Here is a 19,612-nt window from a genome sequence, read left to right on the forward strand (position 1 = left end):
TATGATTAACCAGACGTGGACTGCACGACTCAGAAATTAAGGAATGTCGGGGGACTCTTGAAGAGGGATCTGATGATAATTTGGAGTGTTCAAATCAGGTGGTAACATAAGCCCCTTGCTTCCAGAACAGCATGGAACGTGCCAAGACGTGTGGCGGGGTGATAGAAGTCGTTAACCAGAGTCACGAATGAATGACACTTGCTGACTTCTCACGCTAACCCTGTGACATATTAACATAAATCTAAAATATTCGAACATCTGAGCGTGTACTTGTGACAGCTCCCAAACATTCACATCCAGGAAGGGCATTTGCAGCTTTTGAGTGTGTGTGCGGTGCAAAGGGGATGCTGACCTCCACCCACACTCCATCTGGCTGCCAAAACATCCTCCTGGTGATCCGGATATGAATAGTGACAGGCATCAATCACTCACGTCAGTTCTTGCAGAGCTTGGGAACAATGGGCTGCTGGCAGTTATCTATATAATCATTCTCCCTTTGCTGAGTGTCCTGCAGGAGTCAGGGGAGTAGACAGGGTGGATGCTGGGGAAAGGAAAATACAGGAAATCTCTTTTTGTTTTTTTAATCTTCCAAAATCTCTACTGGCACCTGATTTTATAAAGGAATTGGTCCAGTCAACTATTAGCAAGTCAAGAGTTTAATGAAATGATTCAACTTTATCTCCATTTTTAATGTGTCTTTCTCTGGTGTACAGCACAGTGTCCCAGTCATGCATATACATACATATATTCATTTTCTTTTTTTTTTCCATTAAAGGTTATTACAAGATATTGAACATAGTTCCCTGTGCTATATAAAAGAAACTTTTAAAAAATCTATTTTTATATATAGTGGCTAACATTTGTAAATCTCAAACTTCCAAATTTATCCCCTCCCATCTGCTTTCCCCAGTAACCGTAAGGTTGTTTATTAAGTCTGTGAGTCTGTTTCTGTTTTGTAAATGAGTTTATAGTGTCCTTTTTTTTTTCAGATACCATATATGAGTGATCTCATATGGTATTTTTCTTTCTCTTTCTGGCTTACTTCACTTAGAATGATGATCTCCAGTTCCATCCCTGTTGCTGCAAATGGCATTATTTTATTCCTTTTTATGGCAGAGTAGTATTCCATTATATAAATATACATCTTCTTTATCCAGTCATCTGTTGATGGACATTTAGGCTGTTTCCATGTCTTGGCTCTTGTAAATAGTGCTGCTGTGAACATCGGGGTGCAGGTGTCTTTTCAACTCAGCGTTCCCTCCAGATATATACCCAGAAGTGGGATTAGGAAACATCTTCATCACCCTTAGTTGTGCCTCTGACTCCTGAAATTTCTACTAGGAAGTTATGAAACAAAAATATATTTGGTATTATTATTTTGTTATTGTTAATTACACTCACTGTCTCTGAAAATCGAAGAGAAAATATTTGGCAGTTTGCTTCCATGCTGTTATTTGAGATGTCAGAACTTTCTCCAGTCTAGTCCCTGCATTAGTTCATTCATTTCTTTTCTCCCAGTTAGACTTAGGAAAATGTGGCTGGGGTCCAATCTTTGGCCTCATGAATAAACATTAGACAAATAATCAATGACACTTATTGGAAGTGTACTAAGTATCATGCACTGTTCTAAATGCTTTGCAGCTTTTAACTCATTCAATCCTCACACCAATCCTATGAATTAAGCATCAGTGGTTTCATCCCCATTTCTCAGATGAAGAAACCAAGGCACAAACAGGCCTGAGAACATACGGTACTAAGTGGCAGAGCTGTATTTAACCAGGTCAGAATGTCTTCTAGACAAAAGTCTTTTTTAAATACTGTGCTTTCCTGCAACTCCTCCATCAGCCTGCCCTTGCTCCAAGAGGAACACCAGCTACAAAGTCCCTGAAATCAATGTTCTTTACCGTTGTGCTGGGATTTATTCAACTCACCAGTGGGTAACAAAGGGCTTGCAAAACTGTGTTTGCAAATAAAGGAAAGAGGGCACAGTGGTGAAAAGGCACATCCTGACTTAGACCTGGTCCCATATCACCCCCAACTACTGAGGACATTTGAGCAAATTATTTCTCCAGTCTAGATTCCAAGTGTTTTTCATCTAGAAAGTAAAGAAGTTGACTAGATCATTTCAGTGATCACCTATAACTCTAATATTCAAATGAACACCCCATTTTAAAGTAGAGTTAATACAATATTCTTAATTCTTTCCTAATTCTCGGCTACCCTGTGATTTCTTTGGACATGGCATCTGGGATGCGTCACATAAAGCAGGTATCACCCCCTTCCCTTCATTTTCTACACCAAAATAACACTGTTTTCATGCTACCAGTCTTCACTGATGGTAGATATGTGGTTTATTTCTTTGATCATCTGTCTCACCCACCAGACTGTGTGGTCCATGGGGATGGACACCTGGAACGGTTGTATTTACCATTTTAGACTTGACATCAAGCCCAGAACACTGCATATGCTGGACACGCACAGATGATTTAGTATTCATTGATTTAGTATTGCCGTGGAAGGAACTGTGCGGCATGAGTGGCATTTTTAGATAATAAGACCATTTTGCAGTTAGTAAATACTTCATCACTTTAGTAAGAATTGCTACACTCACCAAGCTACTCTTTAAGCCACAAAATTGTATATTATAAATCTTTAAAATATTGGTAAATAGCTTCACAAATAGATTTTTTTTTCTTTTTGGCTCTAGAATACCATTTTGAACATCTATGATTTTACTATCCTCTATGTGGTAGACTGGAAAAAAATATGGCCTCCACAATCCTTTACAGCTCTTCCCAAAAGAGGTGGAATCTGTTTCGTCACTCTCTGAATCTAGGGGAACCCTAAGACTTGTTTTAACCAACAGACACTGGGAATAGTGAGATCGCGCCGGTTCTAAACTCAGACCTCAAGAGGCTTTGCACCTTCCTTTCTTGCTGCTCTTGGGAAAACTGCCACCATGTGAGTAAGTCCATGTTAGCCAACTGGATGGTGAAAGCCCTGTGGCCGGCTCACCCCTGCTGCCCCAGGCGATGGCCCACCGTCCAGCACACGTGTGAGCGAGGCCTGAAGCTCACCAGGTACCTACAGATGCGTGAACTGACCCAGTCAAGATCAGGCACGTCTGGCCAGACCAGAAGAACCGCCAGGTAGAACTGTGAGCTAAGTAAGCGATTAGGTGGTTATTTTAAGCAACTATGTTTTGGGGTGTTTTTTTAATGCAACAAAAGCTAATAGATAAATTCAAATACAAGGATATCCTGAGAGCTTGCAGTGATAGTTTGGTCGCTTATCTCAACTGAAAAGGGGCAAAACCTCTACATGAGTTTGAATTCTTGGCGCTGTTCTGTAGACTATCTGTTCTTTGTCTTTACCAGAGCTGGTGTGAGGTCAGGGGGCTCTCTCCAGAGGCCGAATCTTTCCCACACTTCTAAATTACATTTTTACATTTTTTTAAAAAAATGGATGTATCAGGGATTGAGCCCAGGAACCTCGTACATGCTAAGCGTGCACTCTATCCCTGAGCTATACCCACCCTCTAAAGTGTTTTTTTAATGTGGGACATAATCCAGCCTTGTAGTAATTATATATTTTATGGAACAAAAAAACTTTTAAGAGTCTTTGAAAGAATCCTCCAAATGAAGTTTGATTTTACGCGGACAGCTCGTGGCGTCCCTTTCACACAAGTGCAGTTCTGTGTTTACTTGTATTTGCTTTCTTCTAGGCCCTTGTTCGATTCAGTTTACTTGCGTTTACATGAAAATGACCCCTGGGTAAATGAGTTATTACCTTAATTGGTGTCAGATTCTCTGAACCCAGATTCAGCAGACTCTTTGCTTTTATTCCCCTCACTTCAACCTCCCATGGATAAAAGTGCAGCATAAATTTAATTTTGTTCACCCTTGGGACAAAGAGCCTTACTACTAAATGTCTTTCCTGTAGCTCGGGAGAAATAGTTCACAGAGCATTCACTCTGAGTCTCTAGTTGATAAAAGAGAGAGATGAAAAGACCTAGAGAAACAATAACCAATCCAAGTAAGTTAAAAATGAACAGATGGATGAAAGAATGAATGAATGATTCGTCAAGAATAAATAATATGAACTGTGATGCCTCTAGTCCCCGGGACTTCTCCTGAAGTGGACATTTTGTCCAGGTTAGAGCCTGACTCAGGTGCCATCTGCATTACGTAACGTTTTAAATGCAGGTCTCAGCAGGCTCACGGCTTTTCACATTCTCTGACAGATACTCAGGCTGACACGAGACTGCATGATAAACCCAAGAAAGTGACAGGAGTTCTATTAATACCTGGATACAGAATTCATAAGGGAACACAGTAGGTCAAGAAGAGATTCCTAAAATAAGAAACTCTGCCCACGAATAGCCTCCATCAGTTTGATTTGGTCCAAGCTGAGGGGAGAGTTGGAAAGAAGCAGCAAAAAGGTGGGGTACGAAAGACCAGCACAGACACTTTTGGGAAGCTGACTGAAGAAGGAACAAACTAAAATAAAGAAGTAAACAGTGACACCATTTGTAAGTCTTAAGAGAGGAACGTCATTGAGGGGGAGATGGATGAAGTCCAGAGACAACGAGAGACAGGGTGAGCAGCAGCCTACAGACAAGTCATTGCTGGCTGAATATGATTTGGCCAGAACCGTGTTTAGAACCTGAAAGTTTTTCACTTCCTGCTAATGATGTACAATATTTATTTATTTTTCCTCTCAATTTGGACGTGTCTGTCTGCAGTCATCAGAGTGGATAACTCCCTTATATCATAAGGCTGTCATGGCAGAAGGTAATAAATATAATTGAATATGGAAAATATAAACTGCTAAAGGAACAGTGTCATAATCACGGTTTCAAAAATACGTGTGTATATGGAGACTCAGGCTCTAAAAATGAAGAGCCAAGGTAAATAGCTTCCATCTACATGAAAGGGGAAACAAACAGGCGAACAGTACAGTGAGACACCACCGCGGTGACCGCTCGGTCCCAGGGACCCGGGGGGCCAAGTTTCTAAGCAATCTTCCACGCTCTCAGTAAGGAAGGCCCTGCCAAGGTCATGGGCAACGTGCCTGTGTACTGAATGGTATATAGTTAGGTTGCTGGATTTTTTTGAGGTCTTCTCTTAAAACAGCCATCACAAACAGACACCAGAGAGATGGATGCTATTTTAAAAAGAAGTACAATCTGCTTATTGCCGTAGGCGCCTTTCACTTTGTTGTTTAGCCTTCTCATGTTGGTGGTTCACACTGAGTGGTTGCTCAGTCAAGGCTATGCCTAAGAAGAATGCTGAACCTGGAAAAAGGGGAGGCTATCTAGATACGGCTGAAGTTTATGTTTTTGATGCTATACTTGGTGACAACTTATTTTTTCATTGTAAATTCCTGCGAGTGGAGAAGCACAGAATGGGGCTTGGTGGTAACAGTATTCCTCAGTGTCTTTGACATTTTTTGAAGTCTGTTGGAAGCATTATTCTGGTTTTAACAAGAGCCGTATCAGCCACAGACGAACGGCCACACACTAGGTAACGTGAGATGCACGCCCTGCTCTAATTTCAATACCGAGTCTGGGCCCCAGGTTGTTAGAAGGAAAGTTTACACCCTCGGAAGAGTTCTTCAGTACGAAGTTATTAAGTGGTGACACGGCCAGACTTTGAGGTTGTGGTGCCCCTACTTTTTTTTTAAAGGTTTCTCCCCGAGTACAGAAATTTTCCACGTTGCAAATTAATTCATTGTTGACCTTTGAGTATATTGGTGAGCTTTATGAAAGAACTAATAATAATCTAAAAATCAGATAAGATGTAATTATATCGAGATGCCCAAGCAGTTCAAGTATATACATATATATGATGTCATTTACATAAAATTTAAAAACCTATCATTGTGCCCTTCATCTTCATATGGGGCAGAACCACGCATCCTACTTGGATAACCTTCATTCCTTCAAGCATTACTGTGTCTGTTTTTCTTTATGTTCTGTATGCGCTTCGACTTACTTACTGTTTTCGACATTCTCTTCTCCCACAGCAATCCACCTGTAGTATCATAGGTATTTTTTCCCTTCAAAATAGATACATACTTTTTGGATTCCACATATACATGAGGTCCTACAATACTTTTTTTTTTTTTCCTGTTTATGACCCCATAGAACCAGAGAGGAGAATGGCAGTTGCCAGGGGCTGGGGGCTGAGGGAAGGGGAGATGCTGATCAAAGGGTACCGACTTTCAGTTATAAAATGATTCTTATAAGTTCTGGGGATGTAAAGTACAGCATGGTGATGGTAGTTACTAATACTGTATTGTAGACTTGAAATTTGCTAAGGGAGTTTGTCTTGTGTTCTTACCATGGGAGGGAAGTAGTTATAGTGAGGTGATGGATGTGTTAATTAGCTCGACTGTGCTCATCATGTTGGTAATAAAAACAGGTAGTATGTTCCATCTACCTTTAGTCTTATTACATATTAGTGCTTAGTGCTCTTTACATATACGGTTTATACAAATCTTTCCCCTATTTACACATACTATGTTTGTTTCATGCACGGCAGGCCAGCAAATTTTCATCGTAAGCGAAGTGTGTCTTCTAAGCACCTACCACCCCTTTTCTGTGCCCCTTTCCAAAACCTCCACTCCTCCCCTATCTCCTCCCGTTCCTTCTAGGTTTCTTCAATTAGTAGGGAAACTATTCAATTCAGCAAATATTATTTAAAGTCCATCGTATCTTCAAATAAATCACAAATAGTTCAAGGTCAATTAATCTAATTCATTGCTTCCTGCAGGATGGAAACTTTAAAAGAAGGTGAAATGACTCTACTTATCCAGAATTTCACATTAAAACAAACAAACCAAAAAAACAACCACTTCTGTGCAGACACTCTTAACCTCACAAGGCTAGTTACCACTCTTAAACGTCTCAGGTGCCGTCCCCAAATCTCCTAGTGTTTCCTTATGCTATTTTCTCTTCCTCCAATAACCCCACCTCTCATTCTTACTTGTTGAGAACCCAATAAAACTTTATTAACAAAAACAGGTAGTCAGTCTACAAACCATAGTTTGCCAACTTGATTTTTTAAAATATTTTGTTAAAGCAGTATTTATCTTGATTACTGAATTACTTGGCATTACCTTAAATTCTGCACTCACGGAAAACACCTTGGTCATTCCTCCCCAGTCCTGGCCATGCTGTTTGTCCTTCAAAATCTCCTATATTACATCGTACCAAATAGCTCAGATAGAATTCATTTTTTTCCTTCTAAAATTTCAAACATTTGATCATAAAGATGTTTATAAGATTACAGAATGATTATCTGATAGCTTATCTACGTAACCTGCCGTACAGAAAGAAAAAAAGCCGATTTTCATATATTTCTGTGCCCCCTCGGCATAGCACATCCTTTAGACCACAGTTTGAACTTAATGCATTTGCTGAATGAATGATCACATCAAAATGGAAGAAATGCCCTAAGGTGGGGCATTTTTCCCTGGTGCTTTTAACACACAGTTGTAGTAATGCCTTAATTTTTACTTTTCAATAAGGCTTCACTCAGAGCCCTTTCATCCCAAAATTAAAGATATTTTAAGCAATTTTAGGGCAAGAATCATGTCTTTTATTATTTACTTTGTTTTTACATGACGAAGAAACTTTGGGGTCTGGATTAGGCATAAAGCTGTGAAACAGTGACACCTAATGGGACAGAGATCAACCATTCTGAATTCCAATTATTTCAGGAAATTTCGTGACGAGAGTAAAGGGTTCTTGCATGACAGGACCCACATTTACCATCACTTCTCTTACACTGAAAATATGGCTATATTCGTGACTAAGTTTTGATAAATAAATAAATGCATGATGGATGCATGAATGAACTACAAACAAGCAACCAAACATCCTGAATAATAAGAGCTTCTTATAAATATTGCTCATTTAGGGAGGTTTTTGCCTTGTTTTTTTGTTTGTTTCACATATAAATGTAGGGATGGTCCAAAACCCTCTGCTACCATATCTGTAAAATAAGCATTTTAATAAAGATAAATTTTCCTTTTAAATCTAGGAAGATTAAGGTCCACCTGTTGCTACATTTTAAAAATAGTCAAAAGATAACATACGGGTATTTTACTGTGTATATTTATAGGCACTGTCAAATTTGAATGGAAAGCATCGAATACCATAATTCCAGTATCTCCATCTGATGTGTGCAGATCTCACAAGAACCAAAGAGCTGGTGCAAAGCATGAATCTGTATCACAGAGATGTCAGAGGTTAACATCCAGCCTTTTCTCATAAGGGTGTTATTGAAAACCCAAGAAACATGGAACTCCAAAGGACTGGTACACAACCCAGTACCTCACTGTAATTGTTGGTAACTCTATGTACAGGCTCAAACATATTTTTAAGAGTGTTTTTATACACATTAATGCTTAATATCACATGCCTTGCATAGAAAACATTGCTAAATACAGATTTTATCATCACTTGCAACTGAAAATTCAACAAACGCATGAAAGTCCTGAATTAAAAGACTACCCTTCAAATGTTACTAAGAAGTATTTAAAACCGGGGACCCACCCGCTGTTTTAGCTTACGTTGCCGTTGCCAAGTTGGGTAGCTAAGCATCAGCTGCTGAACTAGGAGACGGGCTTTAACTGATAGCTGTTCTTCCACGTGCGCCATGGTGTTGAATTAATGCAGGTAGAGCAGAGCCTAACACATGCCTATTGGTAAAAAATATATATATACATTATAGGAAGCCTCAGTATAAACCCTTACACCTTGTACTGCAGTTAATCTATGCTGCGGGGTCTTTGCCCATGGGGATGCTGCCATCATTGTATTTCTTTGGTAATTTGCTGAACGGGACACGGTGTAGGCATCCTGGTGTCCAGACCCGCCACGATCTGACCACATGTCACAGATGCAGTACCTCTCACCTAGGACTGAATCCTATTACACTGGTAGGAGTTGTACCACCAAGAATACAACATTTTCTTCTGATAATGACCTCAAAATGTGGGTCAAAGGTTGGTACGCAGGTATTTTTAGTTCTTGAGCGGTTTGATGAAACTACGGTAAAGTTTATTTCCCCTCAAGGCTTTTATGGCTTACTGTATATCCTCGTATTTGTCTTTTATTATTTTTCTTCCATAGTCTGGCCTAACCAGTCATTTCTACTTTAATATTAAATTCCTTTTGCCGTTATTTTTCAATCTTAAAAGTCATTTTTTTCTATTCTTTTCTTTCTTTTTTTTTTTTTTTTGCTTTTCAGACAATTACATTTTTTTTCCTCTGAAGTGTCTCGTATTCTATAGTAGTGGGATTAGATGTATATGCAGCAATATTCATAAAAATAAGAAAGCTATGTTATTGTCCATCTACAGTTATAAACAACTCTTGTAGGGAGAGTAGAGGAGGGACTACTGGAGTGCTGATAGCTCCCTTGGAGGTGAATCACTGGATAGATTTTCAATATTTATCCTTCTTAATTCTGCTAATGTAGGGTATTTGTTCTTTTAATGGCCCTTTTACTTGTAATATCGATACATTTTCTTACCTCCAGACCCCTAATTTATAGAGATCATTGGCTTTTTTGATTGTTTTATTTAAAGAGCGTAAGTTGTATTCCTTTCCAGCCTATTTACTTTCTTAGATTATTTAGAAATTTCTAACCACAGATTGAATATTTTCTGACAATTTCACATTTTAATTGCTTTTTCTGGTTAAATGGGCTTGAATTTATTTACAAGAACAAAGGATAAGGTTCTCCTCATATCAGCAGTTGAGTCTACCGCAGAATCCTATCTGAATGTTTCCTGAAGTCTATGTTTCATCTTAATTTAATTTATAATTTGAAACTGTATTCAATCTTCTCTTCAAGAGAGACTTCTGAAATTGCCTTATATAGTGTACTTCCAGTATTTTATTTAATAAAATTCATAGCTGTGCTATTTAAATTTTCTCTTTTGTAGTCTGTTGCTTTTGAGTATTTTCTCCATCAACAGGCTAATGATTAATTGAGCTACTTGGTGCAGATCTGTAATAAAGGATAAGTATGTCCCAAAATCCTGAACACTGCAGCATTTTTTGCCCTATATTCCTGAAGCTTAGCACCTTAATCATAGCCCTTACCTTGTCTCTAATCAAGGGTTTTAATTTAAATTCTATAGGTTGGACTTTTGTTCTAATGATTTTACAGGGTAGCTTTCTTACATCTTTAAGAAAACCTTGAAGAAAGAATAGCTCATTTAGGTCAGGTAAAGCTTAATGGAAAGAGATCAAGGCAAGAAGGGTAGATTTCTGAAGATTACAAAGTCTTTTAGAGAGACTACCTTAGAGTGACGTATTGTTTTGATTTCTAAGTAGAGCAAGTCAAGAAAGTGACTATTTGTTGTTTTGTCTCTTAATTTTCCTCCAACTGCCCTTGAACATATTGACTTGTTGATTTTGACATGTCAGAAATTTCACTGAATGACCACTTTATACTAAGTAAAAACTGTTTTTTGCCACTATTCAAGGAAAGTACAGGAATTTGGAAAACAGTGCAGCTTAATGCAGAAAGCCAAAGTGCTTCCAGGAAGACTTCGAGATTTTTAACACAGAGACATTCGTGACAAACAAAAATGTGAGACAGTTCGGCACAAAGTGTGTGTTTATGAGCAGCGCCTCGCATTTCCCAGCCAACAGAGGTCTAGGAACAATTGGCATTTTTTTTTTAATTCAAGTATAGATTTACAATGCTGTGTTAGTTTCAGGGGTTCAGCAAAGTGATTCATATTCTTTTCCAGATTCTTCTCTGTTACAGGTTATTACAAGATATTGAGTATAGTTCCCTGCACAGTTCCCTATACAGTAGGTCCTTATTGTTTATCTGTTTTACATAAAGTAGTGTGTATATGTTAACCTCAAACTTCTAATTTATCCCTCCCCCACCTTTCACCTTTGGTAACCATAAATTTGTTTTCTAAGTCTGTAAGTCTATTTCTCTTTTGTAAATAAGTTCATTTGTATCATTTTTTTAGATTCCACATATAAGTGATACCATATATTTGTCTTTGCCTGACTTACTTAGCTTAGTATGATAATCTCTAGGTCCATCCATGTGGCTGCAAATGGCATTATTTCATTTTTATGGCTGAGTAGTATTCCACTGTATAAATATACAACATCTTCTTTATTCAATCATTTGTTGATGGACATTTCAGTTGCTTCCATGCCTTGGCTATTGTAAATAGTGCCGCTATGAACTTTAGGATGCATGTATCTTTCCGAATTAGAGTTTTTGATTCTTCTGGATATATGCCCAGGAGAGGGATCGCTGGATCATATAGTAACTCTATTTTCAGTTTTTTAAGAAACCTCCATATTTTTCTCCATAGTGGCTGCACCAATTTACATTCCCGCCAACAGTGTAGGAAGGTTCCCTTTTCTCTGTATCCTCTTCAGCATTTAGTCTTTTTGATGATGGCCATTCTGATTGGTGTGAGATGATACCTCATGGTAGTTCTGATTTGCATTTCTCTAATAATTAGCAACACTGAACGTACTTTCATGTGCCTGTTGGCCATCTGTATGTCTTCTTTGGAGAGATGTCTATTTAGATCTTCTTCCCATTTTTTGATCGGGTTTTTTTGTTTTTGTTTTTGTTTTTGTTTTTGTTTTGATATTGAGCTATATGAGGTATCTATATATTTGGGAAATTAATCTCGTGTTAGTCCCGTCAGGTGAAAATATTTTCTCCCAGTTGATAGGTTGTCTTTTCATTTTGTTTGTGGTTTCCTTCACTGTGCAAAAGCTTTTAAGTTTAATTAAGTCCCATTAGTTCATTTCTGTTTTTATTTCCATTACTGTAGGAGACGTTTCCAAAAAAAAATCGCTGTAATTTATGTCAGAAAGTATTTTGCCTATGTCTTCTTCTAGGAATTTTATAGTATCTAGTCTTACATTTCAGTCTTCAATCCACTTGAGTTTGTTTTTGTATATGGTGTTAGAGAATGTTCTAATTCCACTCTTTTACATGTAGCTGTCCAGTTTTCCCAGCACCACATATTGAAGAGACTGTCTTTTCTTGTATATCCTTCCCTCATTGTCTTAGTTTAATTGACCTTAAGTACATGGGTTTATTTCTGGTCTTTCTACCTGTTCCATTGATCCATATGTCTGTTTCTGTGACGGTACCATACTCTTTTGATTACTGAAGCTTCAGTGTTTTCTTAAGTTTATGGGAATTTTTTTTTATGTACCTAACAAAATTCACATGTTGACTAAAAATGACACACACACACTTTCCATAGCAGCACTATTTATAATAGCTATACACTGGAAACAACTTTTTTCATCAATAAAATGGATAAATAAATGGTGGTCTAGTTATTCACATGAGAAGGGGAATGAATGACTATTACTCTACACACCAACATGGTTGAATCTCACAAACAGGATGAAAGACACTGGACTCCAAAATTGTAAACTGTCTGATTTTTCTGAAATAAAATACAAAACGACAAAGAGAAGCCATGGAAACTGAAGTCAACTAGCAGTTACTTTTTTAGGGGAGGAACAGGTAATGACTGGGATGCTGGCAATTTTCTATTTTTGATCTATTTTTGATCAGATCAAAATAGTTATATGGGTGTATTTATCACAAAGTACACTTAGGATAAATCCTAATACTTCGGAAAGATTATCACCACCACCACCGCCAACAACAAAACCTAGATATTCACTTCTAATAAATTAACTGTAAAATAAAATAGCTCATTCAAATACCTCACACATGCATATCTTTCCTTGACCCCTCTACCTTTTGTATATTTCATCGCATTTAGATAGGCACCCACTCATGTTACATTACTCACATGAGACAGTAATTTCTTAGAGCAAAGTGGTACTCATATTACAAATAGATGGGTCTAAAAGCCTGGCCACCAATAATTCTCTCTCCTTCCTTCTCTCTTTCAATCTCCCTCCACCTCCTCTCTCTCACAAACACATAAACTGAATACAACATTGTAACATTCTTAGATATTTGAATTTTAAAAGAAGAAAACTGTTTTCTTAATACCCCTTACCAGTCTTTAGCCATTTTATGTATATATCAGCATGAACGGCTTGACACATCATTTTTGAAGAATTAAAATTTGTTACCAATTCCAGAATAATATTTTTTGCTGATGCTATAAAATGATTTTAATGTCAATCCAATATGTCCTTTCTTCACTCCCAGGTAAAGCCAGAAAGGGCAAAGGTGAGCACTGTGCTAAAATACGGTGGCAGGAGGAGAAGCAGGGAAAGGGTGGAAAGGGGGGTTAGAATTGACAGAACATTGTGTGCCTCCAAAATTATTCTAATGCCATTCAATTTTCATTCAGGGTGAAGATTCGGGTCAGTTGCTCATTAATCCAATCTGGCTTTCACTTCTAGGCTACTATTATTAACTCCCTGATTCAGATGTTATTCAAATGAGTCTCTCTATTAAAAGAAGCGAACTGATGCAGGCAAAACATATTGTTAGTAAATCTTCCCCAGTTTGGCAACACATTAATGATAGATCTGGCATCCTCAGTGTCAAAAACTCTATCGGCATCTGTTACAACAGAACCAAGATAAAATGAGCGAAATGAAAACAAATGGAGGCAGGCAGGGGAAAGTGTTATCACATGTTTGAAATGCTCTACAGATTCTTTGTCCCCAAAGACTCTCTCACCTTCCATCAAACTGATCCAAAATTTGGTACCTCATCCTGCAGGTAACTTTCCTGCAGAAACACTGGGTAAATGTGATTGTGTGGAAAGACTGGGGGCAGACAGGTGCTGTCAGTGCAAAGTATTTGGAGACGTCTTTGATGGATTCCTCTTTCTTCTGTGACCATCTTGCCTCTGTTTGTATCTCTTCCACTAGACACCACGTCCACCTCTACCGCTCGACGTGCAGGGGGACGAGCACGGTGCCTGAGCCAGCACTAAAGAGGACAGCATCTTTACTTCTCCCTACTAAAGTTCACCCGCCCGGGATCTCACTCTAGAGAAACTTTATTCTATAAGGCACTGCACTTATCAGGCATTCTGACCTGACTAAAGTCATTCTTCAACAACAGTTTCTCCCACGAGACACATTAACAGTAACATAGATTAGAGGTAAAGAGCACAGCCTCCAGAGCTAGGCTGTCTGGGTTCAAATCCCACCACCAGCTGTGGGACCTGGACCAAGTTTCCTAACTTGCCTTTCCTCAGTTTCTCATCTGTAAAATGGGTAATAAAAATAGTTATCTACCTCACAGGCTTCGAAGGGACTGAACAAATTAAAGTATGCAAGTTGTTTACGGCAGTGTCTAGTACATAGTGAGCGCCATTTGATTATTAACTGTTAATTGTTATATTGATTAATAACATGTCAAGGAAATCTTATTTTAAATAGGATTCTTGGGGAAACCAACAATCTAAATCCAAAGAAAGACTTTCTGATTGGGAAAATAACTGTCTATGAGGCAGTTAGGAATTTTTTTTAAATGTGGACAAACATTTTAAGAACTCTCAAAATATGTCCTTCCCCTAATGTATGGTAAGGACTAGGTTCCAGATGATTGAACCCAGTAAGGACACAGATTTAGTAAAGGATGGTGACAGAGGGTGTGCGTGTAGAGATAGCAGGTGCAGCACGAGGGACCAGGTCACCTCACAGAACATCTAGTGAGAGCACATGCCCCAAGGGCTCTTACTAACCAGACCTCTCTATCCTCAGATTCTCAAATCTATCTGTATTTCTACGTCTGTCTGCAGCCTCTGTGTAGAATATCCAGGTGCCTCCAAGACACCTCCACTTCTGTGTCCCAGTGGAAAATCATGCAACCTATGGCTAAAAGGATCCTTTCTCCTGAATCTCCAGCTCCGTGATGGGCACGCCACCCAGTCAGCTAGCCAAGCCAAAATCCTAGCAGCATCAGAATGCCTCTCTCCCCACCTGTGTTCTTGTCTAATCTTAGACCCACTGCCTTAATTCAGAGCACCATTTCTCTCATTGAAATGGCAGCGGTCACGTAACTGGTTATCTTCCGCTCGACAGCATCCTCATTACCCATTCTTACCACGTAGTCCTAACTCTCTCTGGAAGTGCAAACCATCATGCGAATCCCCCTCTTGGAACTCTTCAGTGGCTCCCAATGGCCCATGAGTTCAAGTTCAAATTTCAAAACATCGCTCTCAGGCTTCTGCCTGACTCTGCAAGGGCCCAACTCTTCCGTCTCCACTCCCTTGCGATCCCTGATTCACACGGGAATCCTTGCAGCCTTCTCATCAACGTACCACAGCCTCTTGGCTCTGTAAATTCACCTCTGCTGTTCCTTCTGCTCGAGAAACCTTCTTTTCTCTGGCAGCACTCCTGCATACTTGGATCAAGTAATTCAGGGAAATACTTCACCTTTTAAATGCAATTTAATCATGCAGATTTATATACATACAAAACGCCTTAGAGTTTGCACTGTTGCACGATTCTCACTCTTAAATTAAAACGTCAAACGGTCTCACAGAATGATGGAATTACAGTAACTTAAGTTCTGTTTCTTCATCTTTACAATGACTGTACTAAAACAGTGTTTTTATTTTTTTAAAATCCGCTGCTTATGCCCAGAAACAGTTTGCACCACTGGAGTTGGAGACAATGACTGTGTTTGCAATCAAAGGGGTTTTTGCTTGGGGTAGCAAATGAGTGAAGAAGAGGTAACAAAGATTGTTGATACAGCTTTCCAGGCCTCCCTCACATTCCCTGTCTCTTGTGATAACAGATGCCCTCTCCCGTCCTCAAGTAGGGAGGACGCCTTCCCATAGGAGCTGTCTTCCTGATTCCAAGGGAACAAAGGCGGATCAGAGTGTTTCTGTGCAGACGGTTTCTCAAGTAACTTTAAATCAAAACAATCAAATGCTACTACCTTGGCACATTTATCCCCAGTTTCACAGATGGGAAATGGGGTCTCAGAGTTACTAGGAACCTTGCTAATGTATAAAGCCAGCAGGTGGCAGAGCCAAGACTGAACTGAGCAGTCTATCATCAGAGCCTGTGTTCTTGACTGAATACAACACTGAGAAACACCCTCCCTCTTTTATACTGAATAACTTGGATTTAAGGACCTATGATTTGTTTACAAACTCTGTAAGTCAACTAAGTTTCAATTAAAACACACACACACACACACACACACACACACACACACACATACAAGTAAATTCCCATGGATCTGTCTCATAGTCTTTCCACGGTCCACCATGTGCACATTCTCCATTGATCACTAGAGGGCAACCATCAGATTTTTAGGGTGGATTAATTCCAACCAGAAATGCTGACTGACTCTATGCAAAGTCAAGTCAGCAACCACTTTCAGTGTAAAATCAATCTAATTCATCGTGAATTCAACAAATAATTTTTCTGTGTCACATTGGAGATTAAAGCAGAGGTAGTCTACCAGGAGTTTGCAATATATCTGGGGAGAGCTATGCATGTGTAATAAGTCTAAATAGTGTAAAAAAGTATAAAAAACAAGATTTATAAGCTTCGAAGAAACTACTGTCAGCCAAAGAAATAATATTGCATGCTTATAGAGGACACGTTTAGAATTTCACGATCTTTGTTTCTCCTGGATTCTCACACCTTTATATGGGAGGTGTAATTCTCTCTGCCTTGTGGATGAGGGATCTGGTACTTGAGGTGAAGTGATCTGCCCCAGTCACTGGGGGGCTGTTAGCACTGGCGAAATGTTCACTTGCATCTGCACACCTCTTCCAAATCATCGGTCATCTTGCCCTCACAGAAACTTACTGTGTAGCTGACATAAATTGACCATTTCCACCACTGCGGTGTTTTGGGTAATTTTTCTTTCCTCCAATTCTTTCCGTCTGTCTAGATTTAGTTGGTGTATTTTTGTTGTTGTTTGCAAACTCAATGCCTAAAATGGCTGAAGAAATCAAACGTGTGTATGGTTTTTTTTTTTTTAATTTCATTTAAGGAAAACAAAAAAAACTGAGTTCTATGCCTCAGACCTTGTTTGCCAAGTTTCAACAAGGAGAGAATATTTATGGTCAAATTATAAAAGCCTGGAAATAGGACTTTGTAATGGAAATGCTGACACAATCCTAACGATAGTATTGCAATTGTATCACTGTAAGAAAATTGGTTTAGATAATATACCCTTCTGGAATGAATGCCACTCTAAATGACTGTGCATCTCCATAAATCTAAGCTAACTCAGTAATTCAAAATTACTAAGATTTAAGTTTAGTACCAATAAGCAATAAACTTATGGCTACTGCTGTAATAACTGTGGGTCGCTACACTCTTACTTCCCAGCAGGTGGTCTGCTCCACGCAGGCTGCAGGCTGAGTGAAAGCCGGCAACACTTGGAAACTAATTCCTGAAGTTGATGGAAGAATCCAGAGCCATTTCAACTGGAGAAACAGGGTTGTGTTTTGTGCACTTTGTTTTTTTTTAAATGAAATGCTCTGAGATACTTGACCTTTCTGCCAAATGAAGGGCAAACACGGCTTTGCTCTCATTTCAGGTCACAATTACATGTCTCTAGGTATTTAAAACTGTCTTCAGCAGATTGTTTTCGGTTCATACGCCGTTATTAACACAATACCCCTATGAAAAAGGGAAAACAATTTACTTGTCATTGAGTGGATTTCTTTGAGTCAAAACAATTGAAAGAGGGCTTTGCTTAGTCCATCCGGGTTTGAGTGGACAATTAGTCCAAAACTCGTGCTCCCTCACTCCTAATCGCTTCATAAGACCATCCTATACTTTGTGTAAAATGTACGCTCCGGTCTCACCACTTACAATGTTCATTTGTAAATGATGAGGCAGACATTTGGAGAAGACTTCCTTTCCAGTTTCTTAAGTATGGGAAATAAGAAATCGTTTCATGCAACCACTGATGAAATTCAGTCCTTCTGGTTTCAGAATCTCACACTTTTTCTTGAATATTGATGAAGTGTTTCTCTGAATTGTTATAAAATATACTGACAAATCTTTGTTAACATCAGCAGTTTAGGTAACTTACAGTTTGGCCTAGGTTTTTATGATCTGAATCTCAAAGCTCTACCTCCCCCCCCCTTTTTTTTAATAATACTTCTTTACTTTGAACAGAACCTTACATAGAATAGTCACTAAGTAAATTATTTTCTCTTTTTCTTACTTTGAAGAAAATAGGGTATGCTGAAAGGAGAAAGTGGTATTAAAGATACAAGAAAGAGAGAGATGACTGTTGAAGGCAAAATCTGATGGCAAATATTGAAAATAGTAAAAAAAAACTTAGGTTAAAACACTCAAAAACAATAATATTGAATATGAAATAAAAATAAGTGATTTAAGCATCACGGATTCCCATCCAACAATAAGTATGATATGAAATGGTTTTACAAAAACCTGAGTTGAAGAAGATGTTTTCTTTAGCTTGGACTTTTCACTTCAAAAATAAACTATTATATATTTTAATCAATTTGGATATAAAAATATCCAATAAATTATACAATGCCTATATTATTAGACAGGGAAGCATATTTTATTTCATTTTAAAAAATTCATTGAAATATAGTTGACTTATTTTTTTTAATTTTATTTATTGGAATATGGTAGACTTTGCATATTTATCTTTTAATTTGTTACATATGTTTTTAGTAAAATAATCATAGTGAAGTCTAACAAGTGGAAACTTAACAGACTTTTGGGGCTGCATGTGGTTATAAACCACTTTTCAGAAAGTTTCCAAACTGCTGAGCTTTGAGAGTTCGATGATTTGCTTGTTATTTCTTATGAAGTCACACATCCACTCACATTACACTGAGATGTACAGAAATAATACTCTCCTTATATTTCACATCATAAATCTCATGACTGTCATTCCTCCTGGACGACAGGGAACCCCATTCGCTATCAATCCATTTGGGTCACTTGACCCCAGACAATAATTTAGGATGTCCCTCTACATAAATGAGCAGTCTTTCAGAGTAACACTCATCTCCCCTGCTCAACTCCAAGATCGCATCCCAGTGTATGGATGACCTTGTGTGTTAGGGAAGGGATGGTCTTGAGATTCACAGTCCTATCCTCCCATCCCTCTGGTCTCCAGAGCAATGTCCTCTGCCCACCTCGCCCATGTGCTGTCCTGGATTTTGCATCTTAATTTTACTACTGTTCAACTTGTGGTTTATTCCTTCTCAGCTCAATTGGGGTCCAGCAGTTCTTCCCACTTACCTGGACCCATCTGAGGTCTCACTGGCATTGCAGACCCTCTGAGAAATAATGGCCACTTCCATTCAGTCAGGCTCTGGCAAGTCCTTGATTTCAAAATCAGTTTGCTCTGGCAAGTTCTTGATTTCAAAATCAGTTTGCTCCTAGAAACCACGTTTCTGGCCATATCAGTCAAGACTCTCAGCTAGCTAGCGTGTGTCCCTCCCCGCACTCCCAAGGGCAAACGGAAAAGTCTGAGTCTCAGCACAGCTGAGATGGGCATGGAAGCTGAGATGCTTGGGGAAAGCCATGTCAAGTTCCTCCTCCTCCTAACTAGTGTATGTGGCTTTTTTTTTTTTTTTTTGCTCTGATTATGGTTACCTCCAGGTTGGTACAAGAATAGCCTTA

At 38.7% G+C, this 19,612-nt stretch overlaps 1 long non-coding RNA gene across 1 annotated transcript in view; it reads right to left on the reverse strand.

Moving 5' to 3' along the window:
• LOC140687583 (uncharacterized) overlaps positions 1–19,612 on the reverse strand; it is a 49,848-nt gene that overhangs the window by 24,249 nt on the left and 5,987 nt on the right. The window contains exon 3 of the long non-coding RNA XR_012061974.1: positions 8,564–8,709. This is a non-coding gene — a long non-coding RNA (uncharacterized lncRNA). The remainder of the gene's footprint in view (positions 1–8,563; positions 8,710–19,612) is intronic.

This window comes from Vicugna pacos, chromosome 20, assembly GCF_048564905.1.
Source record: "Vicugna pacos chromosome 20, VicPac4, whole genome shotgun sequence".
NCBI classification, from domain to species: Eukaryota; Metazoa; Chordata; class Mammalia; order Artiodactyla; family Camelidae; genus Vicugna; species Vicugna pacos.